The sequence below is a fragment of the Cetorhinus maximus genome, unplaced genomic scaffold (assembly GCF_964194155.1).
Source record: "Cetorhinus maximus unplaced genomic scaffold, sCetMax3.hap1.1 HAP1_SCAFFOLD_398, whole genome shotgun sequence".
Lineage (NCBI taxonomy): Eukaryota > Metazoa > Chordata > Chondrichthyes > Lamniformes > Cetorhinidae > Cetorhinus > Cetorhinus maximus.
The window spans coordinates 289,760-316,375 of NW_027596344.1; the positions used below are offsets into that span (position 1 = coordinate 289,760).

Here is a 26,616-nt window from a genome sequence, read left to right on the forward strand (position 1 = left end):
AAGGGAGCAGACAGGGCTCTGTTTAAGGTCTCTTTCGAAAGGCGCCTTTGATATTGCAGCACTCCCTCAGTGCTGCACTGGAGTATCAGCCTAGATTTCCATACTTAAGTCTCTGGAGTGGGAGTTCAACCCATAACCTTCTAACTGTGAGACGAGAGTATTATCCACTAGGCCACATACCCGAGACAATAACATTTTTTCAATACTGAACATACCCTCATTTTGGCAACAACTGTCTCCACTGTAAAGATGAGCTTTTATTTTGATTAATAGAATTCTCTTAATAATTGAAAATGCAAACTCAGTAATTACAGGAAGTGTTGAACTGCTATGTTGAGTCCCAGAGGGCTTTGCAATAATAGGCTAGCTGAATTATTTAAATAAATATGGCTCTGGTGTTTGTACTCTGGGAGTTGCCTTTGTGCAGGCTTTGCAAATATTCTGTTTTATCTCAGTCATTCAACAAAATTGTTTTGTGAAAAGAAAGTTTGCCCTACACAAGTGGAAGAATGAAACTATTGATGGCTTTTTTTGGTGATGAGCTAACCCCATGTATTGAGGCTGTTGGTTAAGTAAAGCCTTTAACAAAAGAAACAAAGAGAGTCATCATCCCACAAAAAGTTCTTAACCCAATTTATCTGACAAAAGCAGTCACAGGATTGATGATTCCATTACCCTGATTACATGTCCAAAGCCAGGTTTGAGCACGCATCTGTGTCGACTTCAGTTGAGAGGCTTTGGGCCTATATAAAGCATCAGGCATAACTGTGAACCACATAGGCTTGCCAACTCTCCAGGACTGCCCTGGAGTGTCCAGGAATGAAAGACTAACCCCCCTGGACACTGCTGTGAACAAACACCCAGAGAAAGATCAAAGGGGCGCAGACAGATTTCAGATTCTCAAGCAGCCTTTTTTTAAAAATTCTTTCATGGGATGTGGGTATCACTGACTAGGCCAGTATTTATTGCCCATCCCTAACTGCCCTTGACAAGGTGGTGGTGAGCTGCCTTCTTGAATCACTGCAGTCCATGTGGTGTAGGTACACCACAGTGCTGTTGGGGAAGGAGTTCCAGGATTTTGACCCAGCGACAGTGAGGGAACGGTGATATATTTCCAGGTCAGGATGGTGAGTGACTTGGAGGGAAACTTCCAGGTGGTGGTGTTCCCATCTATCTGCTGCCCTTGCCCTTCTAGAAGGTAGCTGGTTTGGAAGGTGCTGCCGAAGGAGCCTTGGTGAGTTCCTTGTTTTTATTCTTTCACAGGATGTGGGCTTTGCTGGCTAGGCCAGCATTTATTGCCAATCCTTCATTGCCTTTGAGAAGGTGGCGGTGAGCTGCCCTCTTGAACCGCTGCAGTCTATGTGGTGGAGGTACACCCGCAGTGCTGTTAGGGAGGGACACTGCATTTCCTGCAGTGCATCTTATGTTTGGTGCATACAGCTACCATTGTACGTCAGTGGTGGAGGAACTGAATGTTGAAGGTGGTGGATGGGGTGCTGATCAAGCGGGGCTGCTTTGTCCTAGATGGTGTCGAGCTTCTTGAGTGTTGTTGGAGTTGCACTCATCCAGGCAAGTGGAGAGTATTCCATCACACTCCTGACTTTTAGGGAGTCAGGTGGTGAATTACTTTTTGCAGGATTCCCAGCCTCTGACCTGCTCTTGTAGCCACAGTATTTATTTGGCTGGTCCAGTTCTGTTTCTGGTTAATGGTAACCCCCCAGGATGTTAATAGTGATGATGAGATTGCCAAGACGAGAGTTAAACTCACATTCTTTGGATTATTATTCCAGGGGTTGGGGTTGCAGGAGCTCGAGTGCAGGAGGATACCATCCAACCCCTCACAGGCTGTATCCCTACTCTACTATCAGAGCTGATCTGTATCTCAGTTCCATATACCCACCTTCCCTCTATATCCTTCCATTCCTTTACTCAGCAAAAATCTATCCATCTTAACCCGGAACATTTCAATCGATCCAAAACCCACAGCCTTTTGTGGGAAGGTTTTAACCGCCTGTTGTGTGAAAAATTGCTTCCTGACTTCACTCCTGAATAGCCTGGCTCTGATTCTGCTGTAAAATAAACAGAAAAATGATGGAAACACTCCCAAGTCAGGCAGCGCCTGTGGGCAGAGAGGCAGAGTTAATGGGCGGAATCTGGTGCCCTCCCCTGTGGCGGGTTTGGTGGCGGGTGGGGAGGGGGGGGGGGGCGGGGGTGGCATTTAATCAGGTGGGAGGGCGGCAGCTGGAGACCCCACCACATCTCTGCCTCCACCCCGATTACCACGGTGGCAGGAAGGCCCGTGGATGGCCTCCCCATCCCATCCCATCCCACTGCCAACTGAGGCCCCTTTAAGGGCCTCACCCCACTGGTATTAACCCAGTGCTGAATACAAGGGGCTGCTGGCCTCTACTGGGCTGGCAGCTCTCGATGGGCGGGGCATCTACCCCCAGGCCCAGGAGCAGGCCCACCGCCTGGCCTATCAAGTGCACCAAGTCCCACCACGAAGCAGCGAGCCTTACCAAAAAAGGGGCATCGCCTCTCCAGTTAACGGCTCAGACTTAGACCATAAGACCATAAGACATAGGAGCAGAAATTAGGCCATTCGGCCCATCGAGTCTGCTCCGCCATTCAATCAAGGCTGATAAGTTTCTCAGCCCCATTCTCCCGCCTTCTCCACGTAACCTTTGATCCCCTTACCAATCAAGAACCTATCTATAAGTTCTATCTATAACATCCTGCGCGAAAGAGCACCTCAATCTCCCTGAGGCACAGAGCTGCCCCAGTGGGGGGAACTGAATGGATATTAAAAGGATTGAATAATTGATTTAAAAATTTATTTTCACATGAGTTGGGACATGTTTTTAAATTTACGAAAATTTATCTATTGATTGAATAAAACCTTCAGGAAACCTCATCCCGCCCGTGGATGAGGTTTCCTGAAAAACGCGAAGGCCGCTTGGTCTCTTCGCCTGCCCCCCACCCCACCCCCCACCCCCAACCAACCTTAAGTTTGGACGGGCAGCATTAAGTGGCTTTCATTCATCTCTTAATGGCCCTTAGTAGGCTGTTTACATTTTTGGAGGGCAGGCAGCCGACTCCGGCGCACACCCGCCGAACGAAATATCGTGATGGTGCGCGGTGATGTCAGGACGCACGCCCGACATCATCGCGCATCATTTCACGCGTCGGCCTGTCAGGCCCCACCCCCGCACGCCGACCAGAAAATTCGGCCCTTGGGATGGGAATCACTACAGCAAAGGAGGGGGAAAAAATAGACTGACCGAGTTTCATAAAAGACGGAATGGACTGATGGGAATTGACGGAAACAAGTGCCCTGTGCCCTCCGCCAATGACACAACTCCAGGTAGCCATCCACACACCGACTAGAAAGACCATTTGTTTCCAAGACAGCGCATCAACAACCTCTCTTCCCAAGGACTAATCCCACAACAGAACAAGCTAACAAAGGAAATAGTCACAGCCCCATTGTTAAGCTCCAATAGTTGTTTAGAAATGAAGACTGAAACCACGACAGACGTCTTCAGACAGAGTTTTATTGTTTGTCATAAATCTCTCCACAGACCGGACTAGTCTCAGCTATTATCCCTTTTATACAGCCAAATGAGTACTTAGTTAAACAACCTTATAATTAGCAATTGAACTTCTTTAACTGCTTCCTTCCCTAACACCCATCACTGGGAATCTTCAAGACCCTTCTTTAGATTCTTTCCATTTAAAAGTTATCGGGACTACCATCTCAGCAGGTCATGCCTGATTTAGCCAGCGCTACCCAGGTAAATGTTGGTGCAATATAGATATTATTGCTGTGATGTTGACACAACTAAAGCAGAGGTATATATACCGTAACCCCATAGGTGCGCTTAAAGTGGGAGGGATGGAACCATCACAGGGACTGCAGCGGTTCAAGAAGGCAGCTCACCACCACCTTCTCAAGGGCCATTAGAGATGGGCTATAAAATGCTGACCTAACCAGTGACGCCCACATCCCATAAATGAGTAAAAAGAAATCAGCCAGAGTTCCCTCTCTAATGTAAAGCCACTGTGTGCCTTCTCTGAGATCAACCAATCGGGGACAGGCTTGGGATCGCCCCAGTATGTCTGGCTCTGCCCCGCTACCACAGAAGCTCACCGAGGAACCAGATGGCTCTCTGTCACAAATCAGGGAATACATTTCAATCTCCAGCGGCAAGGATTCAATATTAATTTGTGCGTTTATTTATATTGATGAGTGGTTGGCATGCTTCTCAGTGTTGTGCCAGGTGCGTGTATGCTGCATGCACGCTCTGTGGTGGATTCTCCTGCCAGTGCTGACCGCAGTTGGCCGTCTGAACCAAACGTTGGCGTTGAGCAACACAACCAGTCACCGTGCAACACCCTCAGAGACCCCACAACAGGCCGTCAACGAGACAATTTACCTCAATCATCATTGACACCCACCCCCCTCCCCACACGTCTCCCCAAAAGTCACTCTGAGCTCCCCAGACGGTCCCAGGAAATGCCCAGACAACACATGAAGAAGTCTGGTGCCCTGCGTTGATCCTCAGTTGTGCAGAGCCGGTCAGTCTCGGCTGGAGCAGGGCACAGTACATGGGGGTGAGAGGGGAGAGTGGTGGGGAGAGACAGAGGGGAAAAAAAACGCGCACATTCATGGAAATAAACCAAATTTAAGGCACAAAGGGAGGCCACTCAGTCATCATTTCTGTGCTGGTCAAGAAAGAATCATTCAGCCTAATCCCACTCTCCAGCTTTTAGTCTGTAGCCCTGTCTGCTACAACACTCGAAATGCATATCCAAGTATCTTTTTAAATGTGACGACTCTTTCTGCCTCTCCCACCCTTTCAGGCTGTGGATTTCAGGTTCCCAGCCACCCACTGGGTGAAATTATTGCCCAAATATTCCCTTCCAAACCTTCTACCAATTACTTTGAATCTATGCCCCCTGGTTATTGACTTCTCTGTTACTGCAAATAAGCCCCGCTCTATCCGCTCTATCCAGGCCCCTCATAATAATATCTCGATGGAAAAGGTGAAAGCGGGATTAGACTCGACTTCTGACAGCATCGAGAGTCAAACAGCCTGCCAACATTTAATGTCTGGGTTAGCACAAGACGAATAACACAGTCCAATTAAGGGCAAGCAACCAAAGCAATTGCCCAGAAAACCAAAGCAACTGGTGGACTCCACTAGACTACGTTAGGGTCATATTTATGGAGTAGTGGATACGTGGAAGGAGGGAAGGGATCCATTCCGTAAGCCAATGTTCGAGGCCCTTTGAGTCTAGTGCCTGTGTCTGTGTGGACAAGGAACCAACAAGCCATCATCTCTCTCAACATAGTCACAGATTTGGAAGGAGTAGAAGATTTGGTAGTCACCTCACTATAGGAAAAGAGCACAGTTTCTCTTTTTGTTCTTTATTCTTTCATGGGGTGTAGATTAGAGGAGTCGGGGCTGTGTTCCTTGGAGAAGAGAAAGTTGAGAGGAGATTTGACAGAGGCATTCAAAATCATAAAGGGGTCAGGACAGAGTAGATAGGGAGAAACTGTTCCCATTGGTGGAAGGATCAAGAGTGACAGGGGCACAAATTTAAGGCAATTGGCAAGAGCAGCAGTGGCGACTTGAGGAGAAACTTTTTCACGCAGCGAGTGGTTAGGATCGGGAATGCGCTGCCTGAGTGAGGTGGAGGCAGATTCAATCGAGGCATTCATAAGGGAATTGGATTATTACCTGAAAAGGGAGAATGGTTAGGGCTGAGGGGAGAAGGCAGAGGAATGCTCATTCAGAGAGCCAACAATGAAATGACAGGCCAAATAACCTCCTTCTGTGCTGTATTAATCCTGTGATATAGGCGTCACTGCAATGCCATCCCTAACTGCCCTTGAACTGAGTAGCTTGCTAGGTCATTTCAGAGGGGCAGTTAAGAGTCAACCACATTGCTGTGGGTCTGGAGTCACATGTAGGCCAGACCAGGAAAGGACAGCAGATTTCCTTCCCTAAAGGACATTAGTGAACCAGAACAATGATAGTTGTCATGGTTTTATATTATATATTTATTAATTGAATTTAAATTAAATTCCACCAGCTGCAGTGGGATTTGAACCCATGTCCCCAGGGCATTAGCCTAGGCCGCAGGATTACTAGTCCAGTGATATTACCACTATGCTACCATCACCTCACAACACAGCTATATGAATCTGCTTCCATCACCACCTTTCCAAGCAACAGATTTCTGATTGCAACTTCTCTTCTCCCCCTCCCTCTGCTTCACCTTTCCACTATGCTAATTACCCCACCATCCTCGTGCTCGCTGACCTGAATTGGCTTCTGGGCCAGCAATACCGATTTTAAAATTCTCAACCTAGCTTTCAAATCGTCCCATTGGCTTTTTTCCTTCCTATCTCTGCTATCTCCACCAAACCGACAACCCTCTGTGATCTCTGTGCTCCTCCAATTCTTGAGCAACCCGATTTTAATCGCTCCACCATTGGCGGCCATACCTTCAGATGCCAAGGCCCCCAAGCTTTGGAAGTCACTCCCTAAGCCTCTCCACCTCCCCCATTAAGAGGCCTCTTAAAATCTGCCTCTTTGACCGAGCTTTAGGTCGCCTGCCCTAACTTCCTTATGTGGCTTGATGTCAAATTTTGTTTGAGAGCCTTCCTGTGAAACGTCTTTACTATATTAAAGGTGCTGTTATAAATCCAAGTTGTTGTTGTTTAAAACCTACCTCTCCAACCAAGTTTTTGGTCAACTGTCCTAATATCTCCTTATGTGGCTCAGTTTGAGCGCTGGGGTCTCAACTCTTTACAATCTATCTCAGTGACTTGGCTGAAGGGACCGAATGTATGGTAACTAAATCTGACGATAACACCAAGATAGGTAGAGAGTCAGGAGGTAGAGAGTCTCCAAAGGGATATGGACAGGTTAAGTGACTGGGCAAAAATTTGGCAGATGGAGTATAATGAGGGAAAATGTGAACTTGCCCACTTTGGCAGGAAGAATAAAAAAGCAGCATTTTATTGAAATGGAGAGAGATTGCAGAACTCTGAGGTACAGAGGGATCTGGGTGTCCTGGTACATGAATCACAAAAAGTCAGTATGCAGGTGCAGCAAGGGAATAGGAAGGCAAATGGAACGTTGGTGTTTATTGCGAGGGGAATAAAATATAAAAGTAGGGAAGTTTTGCTGATGCTGTACAGGGCTTTAGTGAGACCACATTGAGCAGCCTATGTACTGTTTTGGTCTCCCTTTTTGAAAAAAAATATGACTACATTAGAAGCAGTTCAGAGAAGGTTCACTCGACTCATTCCTGGGATGAGGGGCTTATCTTATGAGGAAAGGTTGAGCAGGTTGGGCCCGTATCCATTGGAGTTTGGATGAATGAGAGGTGATCTCATTGAAACATATAAGATCTTGAGGGGCCTTGATAGGGTGGATACCGGGAGGATGTTTCCTCTTGTGAGGGAAACTAGAACTAGAGGACGCAGTTTTAGAATGAGACGGGATGAGGAGCAAAATTTCCCCTGAGAGGGTCGTTAGTCTGTGGAAATAGCAATTCCCTAGAAAGCAACACAGGCTGGGTTATTAATTTTATTCAAGCTGAGTTAGATAGATTTTTGTTAAACAGGGGCATCAAGGGTTATGGGGGGCAGACAGGAAAGTGGAGCTGAGGCCATAATCAGATCAGCCATGATCTTATTGGATGGCGGAGCAGGCTCGAAGGGCCAAATGGCCTACTCCTGCTCCTAAGTCCTACGTTTCTTCCGATTTTGTTTACTAACGTTCAATGGTAGTCACTGTAGGTCAGTGAGCACAGGATGACGGTCGTTGGGGTTTAATGGACAGAGTTCTGGGTGAGCTTGAGTTTGTGAAGGGTGTAAGACTGGGAGTCCAACCAGGAGAACCTTGGAATAGTCAAAATCTAGAAATGACAAAAGGGGAAAAAGGAAGGAAGGGAACAGGGAGATCTGAGGGTTTATGTACACAAATCTCCGAATGTGGCGGGACAATTTAACAAGCCTGTTCAAAAGGTACATGAGATGCTTGGTTTAATAAACAAAGGCATTGAGTACGAAAGCAGGTTAGGCACAAGCTAGAACTGGCCAAGAACTACACACTGAATGACCAGAGAAGCCGACTCAACTTCAACAGACAGGACCCAGGAGTGCATCAGCAAACTCCCATCGTCTTAAATTTGTTGGCCATTTCTCCTCTGAAATTACAACAAATACTTACATTTATATAGCGCCTTTAAGGTAACAAAATGTCTCAAGCATTTAAAAGTTAACACCAGGCCACATAAAGAGATACTAGGGCAGGCGACCAAAAGCTTGGTCAGAAAGTTTTACGTTTTAGGCTTTAAGGAGCATCTTAAAGGACAAAAAGAGAGGTAGAGGCAGAGAGCTGCAGGGAGGGAATTCCAGGGCTCAGGCCAAAGGCACGGCTGCCAATGACGGAGCGATTAAAATCAGGGCTACACAAAAGGGGGTCAGAATGAGAGGAGCGTAAATATCTCCGAGGAAATTATAAAGTTGGTGGGGGGTGGGGGCTGGAATGAGGCCACGGAGGTGATTTGAAAACAAGGATGGGAACTTTAAAAATCGAGATGTTGCTCGATCGAGAGCCAGTGGTAGGTCAGTGAGCACAAGTGGGGTGAACAGGACCTGGTGAGAGTGAAGAGGCGGCCAGAAGAGTCTTGGATGAGCTCAAGTTGACGGAGGGTAGAATGCGGGAGGGCAGCCAGGAGTGGGTTGGGTTGGTCGAGTCTAAAAAGATAAAAGGCAAAAAAAAAATCCAAGGTTGGGAAGCCTTGGCGAAGCAGCCAAAAAGATCAGAGAACCAGATCATCAATGTCAACTCTGGAGACGCCCTGTTTAACTGTATTAAAAGCAAAATACTGCGGATGCTGGAAATCTAGAACAAAAACAAAAATACCTGGAAAAACTCAGCAGGTCTGACAGCATCTGACAGATGCTGCCAGACCTGCTGAGTTTTTCCAGGTATTTTTGTTCTGGTCCCTGTTTTAACTGTGGCAAGTTTGCAATCACTAAATAATTTAGCAACACATCTAACAGGGTGGGGTGGCGATGTGGGGGTGGGGGGTGTTGGGGGAAGGGGGGTGGATTTGTTCTTGGGCAGATTGGAACAGGGGGGGCAAAGTGCTCAGCACCATTAACACAGCGAATCAGGGACAAATTGGGGATTTAAGGCACTATTGTGTCGGATGTGAATATTTATGAATGGGGATTGTGCTTTCCAATAGCAGATTCCAGGCACCAGGGAGGTGAAATTTTCAGCTGATCCGCACTCCTCCCATCTGACTGACTCTTACTCAGTCACCCTCGCTGTTTCCCCATCTGCCAACGAGTTCAGGCAGCTAATGGGAATTTCTCGCCTCATACAACAGATCGCTGTGTTTAATTAGACCACGTGTAGACGCGATGCAAAAGGTTAGTTTAAGAGAATTAATGACTAACAGCTGATCTCCCGTGTTGTCCCTCACTGGCAATTCAATAAGAATCAGTCTCCTGTTTACCCCGTGTGTCTGCTCATCTCCACTTTCCAGGTTTTACACCATCTCCAGCTCTCTCACGTTTACACCTCGAAATGATTAGTGATGCAACGTTAGACACGAGAGGAAGGGAAGAAAGAAAGGCAGACAGGGAGTCAGCAGGATCAATGGAGAGAGACATCAGAGACCTTATGTGAGGAACAAAGGTGGTGGGGGGGAGGGGGGCGGGTGGTGCAGGGAACGAGGCAGAGAGGGAGAGAGTGACAGTTGGGGGAGAGCGCGAGGCAGGGAAGAGAGAGAGCAGGGGGGAGGAGAGGGAGCTGGGGGGGGAGAGAGAGAGCTGGGGGGGGAGAGAGATAGCTGGGGGGGGAGGAGAGATAGCTGGGGGGTGGAGAGAGGGAGCTGGGGGGGGAGAGAGAGAGCTGGGGGGGGAGAGAGATAGCTGGGGGGGGAGGAGAGAGAGCTGGGGGGGGAGGAGAGAGAGCTGGGGGGGGAGGAGAGAGAGCTGGGGGGGAGGAGAGAGAGCTGGGGGGGGAGGAGAGAGTGCTGGGGGGGGAGGAGAGAGAGCTGGGGGGGGGAGAGAGAGAGCTGGGGGGGAGAGAGAGAGCTGGGGGGGGGAGAGAGAGAGCTGGGGGGGGAGAGAGAGAGCTGGGGGAGAGGAGAGAGAGAGCTGGGGGGGAGAGAGAGAGCTGGGGGGGAGAGAGAGAGCTGGGGGGGGAGAGAGAGAGCTGGGGGGGGAGAGAGAGAGCTGGGGGGGAGGAGAGAGAGCTGGGGGAGGAGAGAGAGAGCTGGGGGGGAGAGAGAGAGCTGGGGGGGGAGAGAGAGAGCTGGGGGGGAGAGAGAGAGCTGGGGGGGAGAGAGAGAGCTGGGGGGGAGAGAGAGAGCTGGGGGGGAGAGAGAGAGCTGGAGGGGAGAGAGCTGGGGGGGAGGAGAGAGAGCTGGGGGAGGAGAGAGAGAGCTGGGGGGGAGAGAGAGAGCTGGGGGGGAGAGAGAGAGCTGGGGGGGAGAGAGAGAGCTGGGGGGGAGAGAGAGAGCTGGGGGGGAGAGAGAGAGCTGGGGGGGAGAGAGCTGGGGGGGAGGAGAGAGAGAGCGGGGGGAGGAGAGAGAGCGGGGGGAGGAGAGAGAGCGGGGGGAGGAGGGAGAGCTGGGGGAGAGAGAGAGAGCGGGGGGAGGAGAGAGAGCGGGGGGAGGAGAGAGAGCTGGGTGGGGGGGCGGAGGGAGAGCTGGGGGAGAGAGAGAGAGCTGGGGGGGGAGAGAGAGAGCTGGGGGGGGAGAGAGAGCTGGGGGGGGAGAGAGAGAGCTGGGGGGGGAGAGAGAGAGCGCGGGGGGGAGAGAGAGAGCTGGGGGGGGAGAGAGAGAGCTGGGGGGGGAGAGAGAGAGCTGGGGGGGAGAGAGAGAGCTGGGGGGGGAGAGAGAGAGCTGGGGGGGGAGAGAGAGAGCTGGGGGGGGAGAGAGAGCTGGGGGGGGAGAGAGAGAGCTGGGGGGGGAGAGAGAGAGCTGGGGGGGGAGAGAGAGAGCTGGGGGGGGAGAGAGAGAGCTGGGGGGGGAGAGAGAGAGCTGGGGGGGGAGAGAGAGAGCTGGGGGGGGAGAGAGAGAGCTGGGGGGGGAGAGAGAGAGCTGGGGGGGGAGAGAGAGAGCTGGGGGGGGAGAGAGAGAGCTGGGGGGGGAGAGAGAGAGCTGGGGGGGGAGAGAGAGAGCTGGGGGGGGAGAGAGAGAGCTGGGGGGGGGAGAGAGAGAGCTGGGGAGAGAGAGAGAGCTGGGGAGAGAGAGAGAGCTGGGGAGAGAGAGAGAGCTGGGGAGAGAGAGAGAGCTGGGGAGAGAGAGAGAGCTGGGGAGAGAGAGAGAGCTGGGGAGAGAGAGAGAGAGCTGGGGAGAGAGAGAGAGAGCTGGAGGGGAGAGAGAGAGAGCTGGGGGGGAGAGAGAGAGAGCTGGGGGGGAGAGAGAGAGAGCTGGGGGGGAGAGAGAGAGAGCGGGGGGGGAGAGAGAGAGCGGGGGGGGAGAGAGAGAGCGGGGGGGGAGAGAGAGAGCGGGGGGGGAGAGAGAGAGCTGGGGGGGGAGAGAGAAAGAGCTGGGGGGGGAGAGAGAAAGAGCTGGGGGGGGGAGAGAGAAAGAGCTGGGGGCGGAGAGAGAAAGAACTGGGGAGAGAGAGAGAGCTGGGGGAGAGAGAGAGCTGGGGGAGAGAGTGAGCTGGGGGAGAGAGAGAGCTGGGGGGGGAGGAGAGCGAGGAGGGAGGGAGAGCAAGGGGGGAGGGTCAGCGAGGGGGGAGGGAGTGCGAAGGGGTAGAAAGTGGGAGGATAGAATGCGGGGTGGTAGAAGATAGGAGGAGAGAGCGGCGGGGGAAGGGTGGGGTGGGGAGGAGCGAAGAGGAGAGAGAGCAAAGGGGTGAGAAAGAATAAGAGGCGGTGGGGGGAGAGCAGGCAAGGGTAGCATCCCAAAAATCAGGAGGACATAGCCCCCAAGAAGATCGGAAGTACAGGAAGCAGTTAACAATGGGGGATAGCCACCCAGCCTCTCCTCTCCACTGGCCCTGCAAAACACTACCAGCTGGTAGCAGGAATGCAACTCAATTTGCATTACCCTGACACATCAACAGAAGCAATCTCGCCAGCCATGACTCACTGAGTAGCCCTGAGTCAGAAAGATGTAGGTTCAAGTCCCACTCCAGAGACTTGAGTGGAAAATCTAGGCTAACGCTCCAGTGTGGTACTGAGGGCACACTACACAGTTGGAGATGTCAGCTTTTACAAAGGTACAGACAAAATAACAAATCAAGAGCAGGAGTAGGCCATTCAGCCCCTCAAGCCTGTTCCTCCATTCAATAGGTCATGGCTGATCTGATTGTGGCCTCAATGCCACTATCCTGCCTACTCGCCATAACCTTTGACTCCCTTGTTAATCAAGAATCTATCTACCTCTGCCTTAAAAATATTCATTAATCCCACCTCTACCGCTCTCTGGGGAAGAGAGTTCCAAAGAATCTCATCCCACAGAGAAAAAATTCTCTTCAACTCCACCTTAAATGGGAGATCCCTTATTTTTAAGCTGTGTCACCTAGTTCAAGGGGCAACATCCTTTCAGGATCCACCCTGTTGAGCCCCCTAAGGATCTTATATGTCTCAATAACATTGCCTCTCATTCTACTAAACCCCAGTGGATATAGGTCCAACCTTTCTTCATAAGATACCCTCCTTACCCCAGCAATCAGTCAATTGAAACTTCTCTGAACTACTTCTAATGTTGTTTTGTCCTTTCTTAAATAAACTGTACACAGTACTCCAGATGCGGCCTCATCAACTGTAGCAGAACATCCCCACTTTTACATTCCATTCCCTTTGCAATAGACAACAACATTCCATTTGCCTTCCTATTCACTTAATGTACCTGCATACTAACTTTTTGTGATTCATGTACCAGGACACCCAGATCCCTCTTACATCTCAGAGTTCTGCAATCTCTCTCTATTTAAATAATACTCTTGCTTTTCTATTCTTCCTGCCAAAGTGGACAAGTTCATATTTTCCCACTTTATACTCCATCAGCAAAATTTTTGCCCACTCACTTAATCTGTCTATATCCCTTTGCAGACTCCTTATGTCTTCTTCACAACTTACCTTCCTACCTATCTTTGTGTCATCGGCAAATTTAACAGCTACACATTCTGCCCCTTTGTCCACGACATTGATATATAAATTGTAAATTGTTGAGGCCCCAGCACTGATCCCTCCCTTGTTATATCTTGCCAACACGAAAATTACCCATTTATGCCTACTCTCTGTTCCCTGTTAGCTAATGAATCCTCTATCCATGTTAATAATAAAAACACCTGGAAAAACTCAGCAGGTCTGGCAGCATCTGCGGAGAGGAACACAGTTAACGTTTCGAGTCCGTATGACCCTTCAACAGAACTAAGTAAAAATAGAAAAGAGGTGAAATACAAGCTGGTTTAAGGGGGGGGTAGAGCTGGATAGAGGGCCAGTGGTAGGTGGAGATAGCCAAAAGATGTCATAGACAAATGGACAAAGAGGTGTTGAAGGTGGTGATATTATCTAAGGAATGTGCTAAGCATATCACCACCTTCAACATCTCTTTGTCCTTTTGTCTATGACATCTTTTGGCTATCTCCACCTATCACTGGCCCTCTATCCAGCTCTACCCCACCCCCCCTTAAACCAGCTTATATTTCACCTCTTTTCTATTTTTACTTAGTTCTGTTGAAGAGTTATACGGACTTGAAACATTAACTGTGTTCCTCTCCGCAGATGCTGCCAGACCTGCTGAGTTTTTACAGGTATTTTTATTTTTGTTTTGGATTTCCAGCATCCGCAGTTTTTTTGCTTTTACCTCTATCCATGTTAATATGTTACCCTCTACACCAGGAGCTCTGACTTTGTGTAGTATCCTTTGAGGTGGCATCTTGTCAAATGCCTTCTGGAAATCTAATTGCAGCACATGCACAGGTTCCCCATTATATTTGCTAGTTACTTCCTCAAAGAACTCCAATAAATTTAGCCAAACAACCACGATTTCCCTTTCAGATTTGAGACATTAAACAGAAGCCTGTCTGCTCTCTAAGGCGATCCAAAACATTCCGTGGCCTCTATTCAAGGATGTGTAAAGGAGGTCCTCCTCAAGTGTCCGAGCCCAATATTTATCCCTGAGCCAAAATCACTGAAAAGCCAGTCATCTGGTCATTGTTACATTATTGGTCATGGGATCACGCTGTGCAAAAATTAGCCGCTGCATTTCCTACATTATGACGTTGACTACACTTGAAAAAAGTACTCCATTGGCTGTAAAGCGCTTTGAGGTGGCCTGTGATGCAAAAGGCACTGTATGGATGCAAGTTTTATTTTTGTTAGGAAAGGTTATCAAAGGGTGTACGGCAAAGGGTGGGAGAATGGAGCTCAGGTACAGACCAGCCATAATCTAACTGAAGGATGGAACAGGCACAATGGGCTGAATGGCCTTCCCCCAAGTCGCTAACTGGGTATTTAGTAAGGACAGATTTGCTGGAGTGCAGGAGAATGGAAATTGTTTCAACAGCTTCATTCTGCAGTCATTAGCGCACTTCCAAATATACCCGACACACGGTGACACATCACCCCTGCTGTTGGAAGGTTACCTCAATCTGGCCTTCTGAATCATCAAATCTTCACACCACTGCTTTAGCAGAGCCAACGTTAACCCCTCAGGCTTTGGGCCATCTTTAACTCTAGGCTGCAAAGTGGCTGCTTTCTGAGGCTGTTTTCTAAAAACTGTTTTCGTTTTGCAGCCCAAGTGCCTCATGTCCCTTAAGGCATTTCAAAACAGAACCACAGGAGCTACCGTCCCAGATTCAACCCTCATCTCTGCCCAGGCGGCCATTGCTGGCGTGGCCAGCCGTTGCTGCCCATTCCAAGTTGGTGCCTGTGGCCTTTCTTGGTGGGGCTGCTCCTAGTCTGGAACTACTCAGGGTCATCTCGGGCAGGGTCCAGCAGAGACATGAGAAACCAGCCTGGGGGGTACTGGGGCAACCTGGGGACAGGAGGGGAAGGGGGAAGCAGGAATGAAGGAAAAGAAAAAAAAGAGTTCCTGTTGATCGCACCCACTGACTCCTGTTGGAAAGTGTACTGATCTCTGATACCATTGTGATGCTTCCTCCAGTTGAGTAGCCATCCGCTCTGAGGTGTTTAGCGAGTAGCCGGGGCTCGTGAATCTGTGCTCCTGAAAATGATTCAGGAGGAGATGGTGGAGAAAATTCAAAGAATTTATCTAAACTGACCGTAAGCCACTAATCTAGTTCACTTCCTCTCAAATGATATGTAAACATGTCACACTGTCATTACACCCCACGGCCACAGAGGCGCTGCAGGTGCGAAGGTGTAAATCAGTGTCTGCAGGTTCACTCATATCTTCATTATAAATTCCTGCCTCTAGATTTAAGAATGACAGAATGTAGAACTTAAAAGTTGAGAAGGATATATTTATAGAATTAAATAAACAGTGTGGAGCAGAACACCAGGAAAAACCAAATGGCCTCTGTGTGCTGTGGATTCCACGCAATTCTGCATGAAAACGGAGACTCAGCTTGGTCTGTGCGCCAGGGCCGGGTCTCCCATTGGCACCGAGGTTTGACAGGAAATATCACACACTGTATTACTGAGTGCATTTATCTGATTACGCAAGTAGAATTAAATATAGAAAAGAATCATCAGTGTTCTGAAATCGTTTAATGTGGTTTTCCGCTATCAGGAGATCTACTGATTAGAAACTGAGTTGAGCAATCATTTGATTATTTTTAAGACCCCACATTAAAACACAACTACTACGTAAGGTCTGTCTCCAGCAAAGGGCAGTTATCAAATCCAGTGTTGAACTGAACCAAAAGGTCTAATTTGGAAGCATTCTTCACCCCCCAAACTGCATCAAATTAGGTGATTTCACCCAAGGCATTGGTGGCAGAACACCATGCACTCCCTCAAGTGGGCACCAGGCGCAGGCAAAACAAAAAACAGAAAAACAGGGGTTACTCTGCTCCGATTGGGACAGCATCACCCATGGGCGAGCAAGGGGGGTGGGGTGGAAGACAGGTTTGTGCACGGCTGTGATGCATTCAGTAGTTGAATAGCTGATTCAAGCATAAAGCACGGGCTCTTCGGTGAGGTGCCTTTCACACCTTCAGGACTACCCGAAGCAATTCACAGCCGGTAAAGCAGTCCATGTCCAAATGCAGCAAGGCTTGGACACTACCCAGGCTTGGGCTGACAAGTGTCAAGTATCATTCACGCCACACAAGTGCCAGGCAATAACCATCTCCAACAAGAGAGAATCTAACCATCACCCCTTGACGTTCAATGGCATTTTCATCACTGAATCCCCCACTATCAACATTCTGGGGGTTACCGTTGACCAGAAACTGAACTGGATGAACCATATAAATACTGTGGCTACATGAGCAGGTCAGATGCTAGGAATCGTGTGATGAGTAACTCACCTCATGACTGTCCACATCCTACAAGGCACAAGTCAGGTGTGTGATGAAATACTCCCCACTTGCCTGGATGAGCGCAAGAAGCTTGATACCATACAGGACAAATCATCCTGTTTGATTGGCACCCCATCCACAAACATTCACCCTCTCCTCCAACAATGCACATTAGCAGCAGTGTGTACCATCTACAAGATGCACTGCAGGAACTCGCCAGTGCTCCTTAGACAGCACCTTCCAAACCCACGACCACTACCATCTAGAAGGACAAGGGCAGCAGATAGATGGGAACACCACCACCTGGAAGTTCCCCTCCAAGTCACTCACCATCCTGACTTGGAAATATATCACCGTTCCTTCACTGTTGCTGGGTCAAAATCCTGGAACCCCCTCCCTAACAGCACTGTGGGTGTACCTACACCACACGGACTGCAGCGGTTCAAGAAGGCAGCTCACCACCACCTTCTCAAGGGCAATTAGGGATGGGCAACAAATACTGGCCAAGCCAGCGATACCCACATCTCATGATAGAATTTTTTTAAAAAGGCTGCTTGAGAATTTGAAACCTGTCTACGGGATGGGCAATAAATACTGGCCCAGCCAGTGACACCGACATCCCATGAATGAATTTTTAAAAAAACAGCCAGTGAAGTTCTTTTTAAAGCACAGTCACTATTGCGTTATAGGAAATGCAGCAGCCAATTTGTGCACAGCAAGTCCCAAGAACAGCAATGTAATAATACCAGATAATCTGCTTTAGAAATGTTGGCTGAGGGGTAAATATTGGCCCCAGGACATTAGGGAGAACTGCACTGCTCTTCTTACATAGAGTCATGGAATCTTTTATGTCCACCCGAGAGGGCAGGCATGGCCTCTGTTTAACACCTCATCCGTTAGATGATACCTCCGACTGTGCAGCGCAAAATACGTTTCAAATCCCTCGGCACTAATTGAAAGCAGAAGAATTCTCCCCGGTGTCCTGGGACAATGTTTATCCCCTCAACCAACATCTCACTTTGGTCATCATCACGCTGCTGCTTATGGGAGCTTGCTGTGCACCACGTTTCACGACATTACAACACTGGCTGTGCTTCAAAAGTGCTTCACGGGCTGTGAAATGCTTTGAGATGCCTCGAGGTTGCGAAAGGCGCTATATAAATGCAAGTCCTTTCTTTTTCAGCAATACACGCGACAGATTTTTTAAAAAACCTAAGCAAATAGTGGCGTTGGCTCCCAGAAAGGATTCCCTCTCAGTGAACCATTGCCTTGCGAAAGATGTGGACACGTGTAGCGCATATTGATTCATTTTGAAATGGAACTGGAGCGGTTTCTGAGAAAAGATAATGTTAGCTTCGGTGGGCAATTGCCAGTTAGCTGGGATGAGGAGTTATAACAACAATTTGTATTTATATAGCACTCTTTAGTATAAGAAGACATCCTTAGACACTTGACAGGAATTTTATAATGCAAAATTTTTTAACACCAAACTACATAACATGATATCAGGTCAGGTGACCAAAAGCTTGGTCAAAAAGGTAGGATGGAAGGAGTGTCTTCATGGAGGGAAGTGAGGTGGAGAGGCAGAGATGGGTAGAGTGGGAATTCCAGGGCTTGGGCCCTGGTGGCTGAAGGCACAGCCACCAAACAATGGAGCAATGGAACTCGGGGGCAAATTCAAGAAGCGCAGACATCTAAGTGTTACGTCCAGTTCTGAGCACCGCACTCGAGGGAAGACCTGAAGGCGTTGGAGAGGGCAGGAAAGATTCACGAGAAGTTCCAGGTTCGAAGAACTTCGGTTATGAAGATAGATTGGAGAAGCCGGGACCGTTTCCCTCAGAGAAAAGGCGGCTGAGAGGAGATCCGATAAGAGGTACACAAAAATCACCAGATGTCTGGACAGAGTACATAGGGAGAAACTGTTCCCACCCGTGAAAGGGTCGGTAACGAGAGGGCACAGGTCTAACGTAATTGGTAAAAGAGGCAGAAGCGATACGAGGAAACACTTTTTCACGCAGTGAGCGGTTAGGGTTTGGAATGCACTGCCCGAGGGCGTGGTGGAAGCAGGGTCAATCGAAGCATTCAACGATCGGAACTGGATCATTATCCGAAAAGGAGGAATGTGCAGGGTTACGGGACGAAGGCACTGGGTGAATTGCTCATTCCGAGAGCCCAATGGCCCATCCTTCTGCACGGCAAGAATTTCCTGTGATTCTGTGGGATGGGGTAATCTCGCAGAGAGACCTGTAAACAAGGAGGAGAATATTTTCAAATCGAGCGGTTGCTCAGTCGGGAGCCGGCGAGCAGAGGGGCGATGGGTAAACAAGAGTTAAGAAACAGGCAGCAGAGTTTCAGGCAACTTTCAGCTTACGAAGGGTAGAGTGCGGGAGACCAGCCCGGACCGACGTGGTCTCTGGGAGTTTTGCTCAATTTCCTACGGGAGTCGGAGAGCAGTATTCTAGAATGTTCCACGGATTGGCAGCAGGGCTCATTTTCTGCTGTGTGGCTGGAGATTGGGATGACGGTTTTAAACGGTTGCACCATAGTTTGACATGGCAGATAGCCTTTCCCTGGCGCTTGTTTCCTAGTCAAAAGCCACCATCTTAGTCACATCTCTGCTAGAAACAGGTTAGCAGAGGTGTTGTGGCCACACGTGTGGTATGGGATTTAATTTAGTTGCAAAAAAAAAAATACACATTAAACATTCAATTCGCCAGGAAGTGAAGGAGCAGGGAATTCGCACTTTAAAGGCTAAAGTACCATCCTTGCTTGCGCTGTCCCTACCCTGACCATACCCATAAAAGCACCTGCCAATCTTGATCGATAATTAAACAGGCATCAGCGTGTATTTAGACACTAGGTACTCAATCCAGAGAATTTGGCCACCAGAATCACCTGTCACTGTTGTGTACACACACACTCCCCCGAGAAACGACCCCATCGCCCCTCAATTACATTCCCCATCGCAGCTTTCCTCAGTAATAGTGGCCGGAGGGCTGACAATAACCCTTTGGCCATCCTCTTCCCTACACCACCTTGCACCATGGTGCCTTAGGCCTCAGTGTTAAATGAGGACCTCCAGAAACCCCGAGCACGTCAAACGTCCCCAAAGTCAAAACGGAAAACGCTGGTGACCCTCAGCGGGGTCCTTTGCGGAGAGAGGAACAGACATGGCCAACAGTCATCGGCCCAGACTCAGTTTCCCTCCCCACAGACGCTGCCAGACCGGTTGCCCTTTTCCCCAGTGTTTTCCCCGTTTCTATTTCAGGTTTCCAGCACCCGCGGCGTTTTCCGTTCGCGCCGAACATTCCCAGATCGGGTCATCGCTGCCACTGATACGCAGGCTTCGCAGTAAAGGTTCATCATCATTACTGCGCTCAGCTCCAACTGTGTCAGTGTTTCAATAAACACTGTGAAACAACAAATACAGCTGTACACATCGACTGGTAACGCTATCACTGACACATCAATAAATAATTAAGCCTCTAATTAACTCGTTGAGGGCAAAAAGTGCTCAGTTCTGGGTTTCACCAGCAAGCGGCTCAGGCACACTCACCTGTCGTAGCAAGTCACGTGGTTGGAGGTGTGCAGGTCGACCGCAGACTCCTCAACAACGGACTGGCAGGCGAGGAGCCTGCTTGTCCAACCAGACCTATCCACCATGAAATGAGAGCAAAAAAATAGAAAGTCCTCTCTCTTCGCAAGATCTCATGATCTGGTCACTCTTGGGTGCCAGAAAAATCAAATTGGGTTGGGTGTGTGGAATTTTTGTACATTGAATTGTTGGAGGTGGGGGGACCCCAGCAAGATCGATGCCCTCCCTGTTCCTGAAAAGTACGTTCTGAGCAGTACAAATACAAAATGACAGAACGGTTACAGCGCAAGAGGAGGCCGTTTGGCCCATCGCGTCCGAGTTCTGGTCAAACGGACTCGAAACATTAAAACTCTTGTCTTCCTCTCCGCAGATGCTGTCAGACCCGCTGAGTTTTTCCAGCGATTTTCGTTTCTGTCCCTGCAAGAGCCGTTTCACTCGCCCCACTCCCCCGCCTTTTCCCCACCGCCCCTGAAACTTTTCTCTTTTCAGATGCTCGGCCCCAAATTCCCTTTTGAAAGTCTCGATTCAGTCTTCCTCCGGCACCACACTCAGGCCGGGCATTCCCGATCCTGATCACTCACCGTGTTAAAAATAAAAATTCCTCACGCTTTCTTTGGTTCTTCAGATTGGTATCCTCCGATTCTCGACTCCTCTGCAAATGGGAACAGTTTCTCTCCGTCTACTCGGTTTTCCTTTATTCTTCCTTTAACGGGGTGTGGGCGCCGCAGGCAGAGCCAGCATTTATTGCCCGTCCAGAACTGCCCTCGAAAAGGTTGGGGGGGGCGAGTCATCTTCTCGAATACAATGGAGTGGCTTGCTCGGCCCGTTTCAGAGGGTAGTTAGGAGTCAACCACTTCGCTGTGGGCCTGGAGTCACATGTAGGCCCGCGTAAGGGGTGGCAGGTTTCCTCTCCCTCCCAGAGGAGGGCACCAGATGGGGTTTCGGCGATGGTTTTCACGGCCACTGTCGGCGAGAACGGCTTTATATCCCAAATTTATCAGCTGAGCTCCACTTCCACCAGCTGCTGTGGTGGCGGGGATATCAACCCATGCCCCCAGAGCACCCGCCTAGGCCTTTGGATTACTGGTACAGTACTTGACGTTATTACTATGCCACCCATCTACCCTTGAAACCCACCTCACGGGGAGAATTCTTCCTACGGCGGGTGGGCTGGGCGGGAGCGGGCGCAGAGCCGGTTGCTGCCGTTAAGGCCCGCCCAGCGTGACGCGCGGCCGGTAGCGCTCAGCACTACCTGTGCGGGCTGGGGGAGGAATCTCCCCGAGGCAGGGAGCTGGCTCGGGGGCGATGGGATGGATCTGAAAAAACTTTCAAATAAATAAAGTAAAAATCTATGTAAACGTGTCCCCTCGTGTGACAGTGTCACGTGAGCTGGGACGTGTTTTGTAAAGTCAGGAAAATTTATTTTTTTATTTTTGTAAAAAACCTTCAGGAAACCTCACCCCGCCCGCGGATGAGGTTTCCTGAAAAACGCGAAGAACCCCAGCTTCTCCAATCGAACCATGTAACCGAAGTCCCTGATCCCTGCAACCATTCTCATAAACCTTCTCTGCGCCCTCTCTAAGCCTTCACAGGCTTCCAAAGCGAGGTAGCCAGAATTGTACTCCAGTTAAGGCCAAACCAGCCTTTTCTAAAAATTGATCATCGCTTGCTTGTATTTGTACTCTAATGCCTCTACTTATAAAGCCCAGAATCTCAACCATCCTGCCACTTGCAATGATTTGTACACATATACACGTCTCTGTTCCTCCAACCACTCTGCCCTTCAGTTTATATTGCTTCTCCTCACTCTTCCTACCAGAATATATCACTTCACACTTCTCTGTATTAAACTGTATCTTCCACACTTCTGTCCATGCCACCAGAGGTTTGGGACCGAGAAAGATGGGAAAAGTTTTCAAGGGGAACATTCAATCATCACGTCTGCAGTACAGAAACAGGCCACTCGGCCTATCAGGTCTACGCTGGCACTTAGGTCCCACGTGAGCCTCTCCCACCCCTCGAAGGATATACTGGTTAATGACAACACGGAGTTAAACCTTTCATGTGGCTCAAGGTGCAACTGTGCCCATCTAGGGCATGCCTGACCATAAAGAACCTGCAGCAAGAGATTCAAAATGCTGGTGTGGACTGACACCCAACAGATAAAACAGATCCAAATGGCCAAGCCACAAAGGACTTGGGACAAACAAAATGGTCATTACACTGAAGATGCACAAATCCTTCCAGAGTGTGCAGCTCCCAGCTCCCCACCACACCCCTCATTCCCACTGCCCTCCAGAAATTCAGCTTACACTGCACAGACTGTCCCGGCCTCAACATAATGCCCAGTGCTGCGTGGGTTTGCTGCGATCAGACCAGGACGTATATTTTCCAGTGCAGTTGGTCAAGCTGGACGCTGGAGTGGGTCAACGACAAACCTGCCAGACTGGTCCATCTGGTCAGTGGCTACTGGGATTCTTCACCAGAAAAATGAGCCAGAGGCAGTGGTTTGCAAAAGTTGCAGGTTTAGGGATTTCAAGCCAAGCTGATTTGTGCAACAGATGCTTACCCACACTCTTAGCACAGCACACGACTTTATAGCAGATCGTATCTTCCCAGAAATGAAGCAGTGAAGTGTGGATTTAACTCTTAGAGAACCTAGTGGCCTGTTAAAGCAGTAACACCAATACCAGTCCTGGCAGTATCTTAGTACAAATGAAAAAGCAAAGGAATTAAGCCGTTAAGGTTCAGCGAACCTGCTGCCTCTTTTTCCTAGACCAGCTCCCTCGATTAACCACCCGCCTTGCCAATGGAGTCTTGAACCCAATTACATTCCTCAGGTGGCAACACTTGCCATCTGCCCACTCAGGTGGGCACTGCATAGAAGAGCGGGCTGGGGTTCTTGCAGTGTCTTGGGCCCAACATTCATCCCTTGACCACCACCGGCAAGAACCAATGAACCGGGATCCTGGGATCTTGCTGTGTGCAAAATGGCCGCTGCGTTTTCGTAGATGTATAGCCATCACGGCCAATTTGGTTGAGTCCGAGACGGGGCTCAAAGGCATGATGTTGTCTTAGGCTGGAGGATCAGGGGCAAGTTGGCAAGGAGAAGAAATTGTGTTTTGTTCAGCTTGTGACCAGTAAACAACCACACAACTTCATTCCAACCCTCCCAGACACAATCGCTGATAAAACATTGCCCATTCAATGCAAAGACTACACTTACTACCATGGCTTATGGACACTTCACTTGGAATGAAATTAAAGTACCACCTCATAAAAAATACATTAGCATTTCATCAGTAAGTCCTCACTACAGCAGCAGCTGATCATAGGAGCGGTGTTTCACCATTAGTCAGAGCAGTGTCTTTTTATTAAACAAGACAGCCTGCAGTATAGCACAAGCAAGACGGTGGAGGCTTGGGTGGGGGGGGCGTGGGGGGAGAAATCAAGAAAAATATCTGGATCTCCCCGGGTTAGATTCTATTAACCCCGTCCCCTTCATTTTCTTAATCATAGCAGTAATGGTGTCCACGCCTCTGGAGGCAAAGATTCAAGGCCAGAGAGAGAGAGAGAGAAAAACCATGTATTCAGTTCCTTTCATGCTCTCAGGACCTCCACACGGATAAGAAAGAGGAGCTGGGAAAGGCCACTCGGCCCCTCAAACCTGCCCTGAAATGACTGAACCTTCTGCCTCCACTTCACTTTCCTGCCCGCTCCCTAATTCCCTCAATGCCCTCGGGGCTCAAAACTCTTATCGATGTCAGTCTCCAATACTCAACAACTAGGCAGCCGCAGCCCCCTGGGGTGTAAGAGACACTTTGCACCCTAATGAATTGCTTCTGAAGTGTAGGGGCTGTGACGTAGGCAAATCTGTCGGCGGACGCGGCGAGCTCTGACAAACTGTCAAAATGAGAGAATCGAAGAGTTATTCTGCCTTTTGTTCCAGGTAGGAACGTGGACAAAATACAAGAGCTCCCTGTCGCACCCAGAATAGGCACAGGGTTGCCAATCCTCCTGGAATGACCGGGAGTCTCCCAGAATCGGCATTAATCTCCTGGAGACCATTAGAACGTTAAGAACTAGGATCAGGGGTAGGCCACAGGGGTATCCTGTGGAGCCTGCTCTGCCATTCACTATGGGCAAGGCTGATCTCGGGCTTCGACTCTGTTTACTCACCCACTCCCCATATCCCTTAATTCCCAGAGGGACCAAAAATCTGTCTATCCCAGCCTCAATTGTACTCAACAATCGAGTATCCACAGCAAGCCTTCCGGGGGATTTTAAACCGCAGCACCTGTGGCAAAGGGAGCCGGCGTGCAGACCGGACTTGCCAGGGCAGAGGGTCTCTCCTCTCATCATCTGTGTTTGTTTGGTCTGCGACATCTCTACACAGGCAGCCTGGCCGATGCTGCAGGCCTGTGATGTGTGGGGCCTGCGGCTGCACCCTCAGCGTTCGCTGAACCTTCAGACGCTCCAGCCGGCCGCTGATTGGACGCGGCCGCTTCCAATTGGAAAGCGCAGCATTGCACAGCGGCAGCTCTGACTGGCTACAGCAGCTCTCCGTCCCGGGACTCCAAGGGGCAGCGGGAGCTGGGAGTTTACAGGTAGCATCCTCCTTCACCCAGGACTGCCCAAAACCAGGGCAAGGGGTTTAACCGCCAGGATAATGTGCACTTCTCGCATTAACTTCTTCAGGCGGAGATATTTCAGGCACAGATGATCCCCTGGGAACGTGTTGGCGCTTTCAAGTATTCCCAGACCTGCTCACGCCATGCCACCGGGATTCTGGGATACCACTTCCGCTGACGTCTCCAGGAATATGTCCGGCCAGAGTTGGCAATCCTAAATAGGCATCAAGCAATTGGTTTATCATCTTACTCCCAAAGACGGCACTACCAACAATGCAGCACTGCCCTTGACGCTGCACTGATGTTATCAGCCCCTGTTACGGGCAAGAGCCCTCCGAACGAGAGGCACAAGAGATCGCGAAAAGTTCCACCTTCGATCCTTGCTGACCGCAGCGAGGCGACGCTACAGTTGGCCTCAGCATTGTCGGACAATGCGGGAAGTGAACAAAGGTCAGAGGTCCCAGCTTCAAAACGCAATTCAATGACCCCTCCGCCCCCCCAACCAGCCCCCCCACTTGGAAGAGTAGTTGTCAGGGAGATGGGATCAAGTACAGGACAACATCACACACACAACACGCGCACAGTTAAAAGCAGACATAGGCACCTCAAGAATGCAATCAGCAAGGATTTTTTTCCCCCACAATAAGCGTATAGAAATGTGAAATAATCTAACAGGGACGCTGCAGCACAATTGGAGCCTCCACAACAGGGATGAATAAATTCTTGTTGGGTTAGAGCATCCAAAGATCTGGAGCGAAGGCAGGTAAATGGGGCTGTAGTATAGATCAGATGTGGTCGAACTGAATGACAGCGCTGGCTCAAGGGGTTGAATGGTCTACTCTTGTCCCCAAGAATGTCCTTGTGAATAAGGTAGCAGAAATCTGTGGAACACCTCAGAGAACAGACCAAGAAAAGTGATTCTCAACACAGATTTGAGTCATACCTCAAGGACAAGGTCAGAACTTTTAGGACAAAGTACTTATGTAGGATTACGTAGGATGTATAGCACAGAAACTGGCCATTTGGCCCAAACAATCCATGCTGGTGTTTATGTTCCACCCCAGCCACCTCCCTACTCTCGCTGTAGCTCTCTATTCCCTTCTCCCTCATTTTTCATCCCATTAAATGCATCCGTACTGTTCGTTTCAACCACTCCCTGTGGTAGCAAGTTCCACATTCTCACCTCTCCTTCAGAAGCTTCTTCTGAATTCCCTATTGGATTTCTCGGTGACTATCTTGTAGTGACGGCCTCTAGTTCTCTTCCCCACAAGTGGAAACATTCTCTCTGTAGCTGCTCTTATCAAAGCCTTTCCAACTTTTGGTCACCTTTCAGTGTTCTCTTTTCAAGAGAAAAGAGGCCCAGCCTATTTAATCTTTCCTGGTACCTCTCCCCACACATTTCTGGCCTCATCCTTGTAAATCTTCTCTGTGCCTCCATATCCTTTTTATAACATGGTGACAGAAATGTCCGCGGTGCTCCACAGTTCGGTACAGATTGGGCACCACTTTCCTACTTTTCAGTTCAAACCCCGTAGAAATAACCCCTGGCATTTGCCTTGCAGTTTTTTTAAATGGTCTTGCTAACATGCGGCATAAATATTAGTGATCGATTGCCTTCTGAGCCTGCTTCCATCATCTCCTTCCCTAGCAAGGCCTTGTCAAGACAATGGCCTACTAATAGAGTTAAGTGGTTAAAAGCAGCATCTACAAAGCCGCAGTTGCATTCGATTCCCACGGGTATCCACCAATTAACAGGCATCAAGTGTTTATAATTTAATTTGCCCCGTGTATTCGCATTTTAATACCATTTGGAAAAAGAAAAATCGGTAACGCTCCTGGAAAGAACGTGCACAAGGGTTGCGACTCAACAGTGACATCGTACTGGAAATCATTTAGCATTT

General features: G+C 49.3%; 1 protein-coding gene across 1 annotated transcript in view; it reads right to left on the bottom strand.

Moving 5' to 3' along the window:
* Positions 1-26,616, bottom strand: part of LOC144673607 (plexin-A1-like) — a 316,439-nt gene that overhangs the window by 288,526 nt on the left and 1,297 nt on the right. The window lies entirely within an intron of this gene.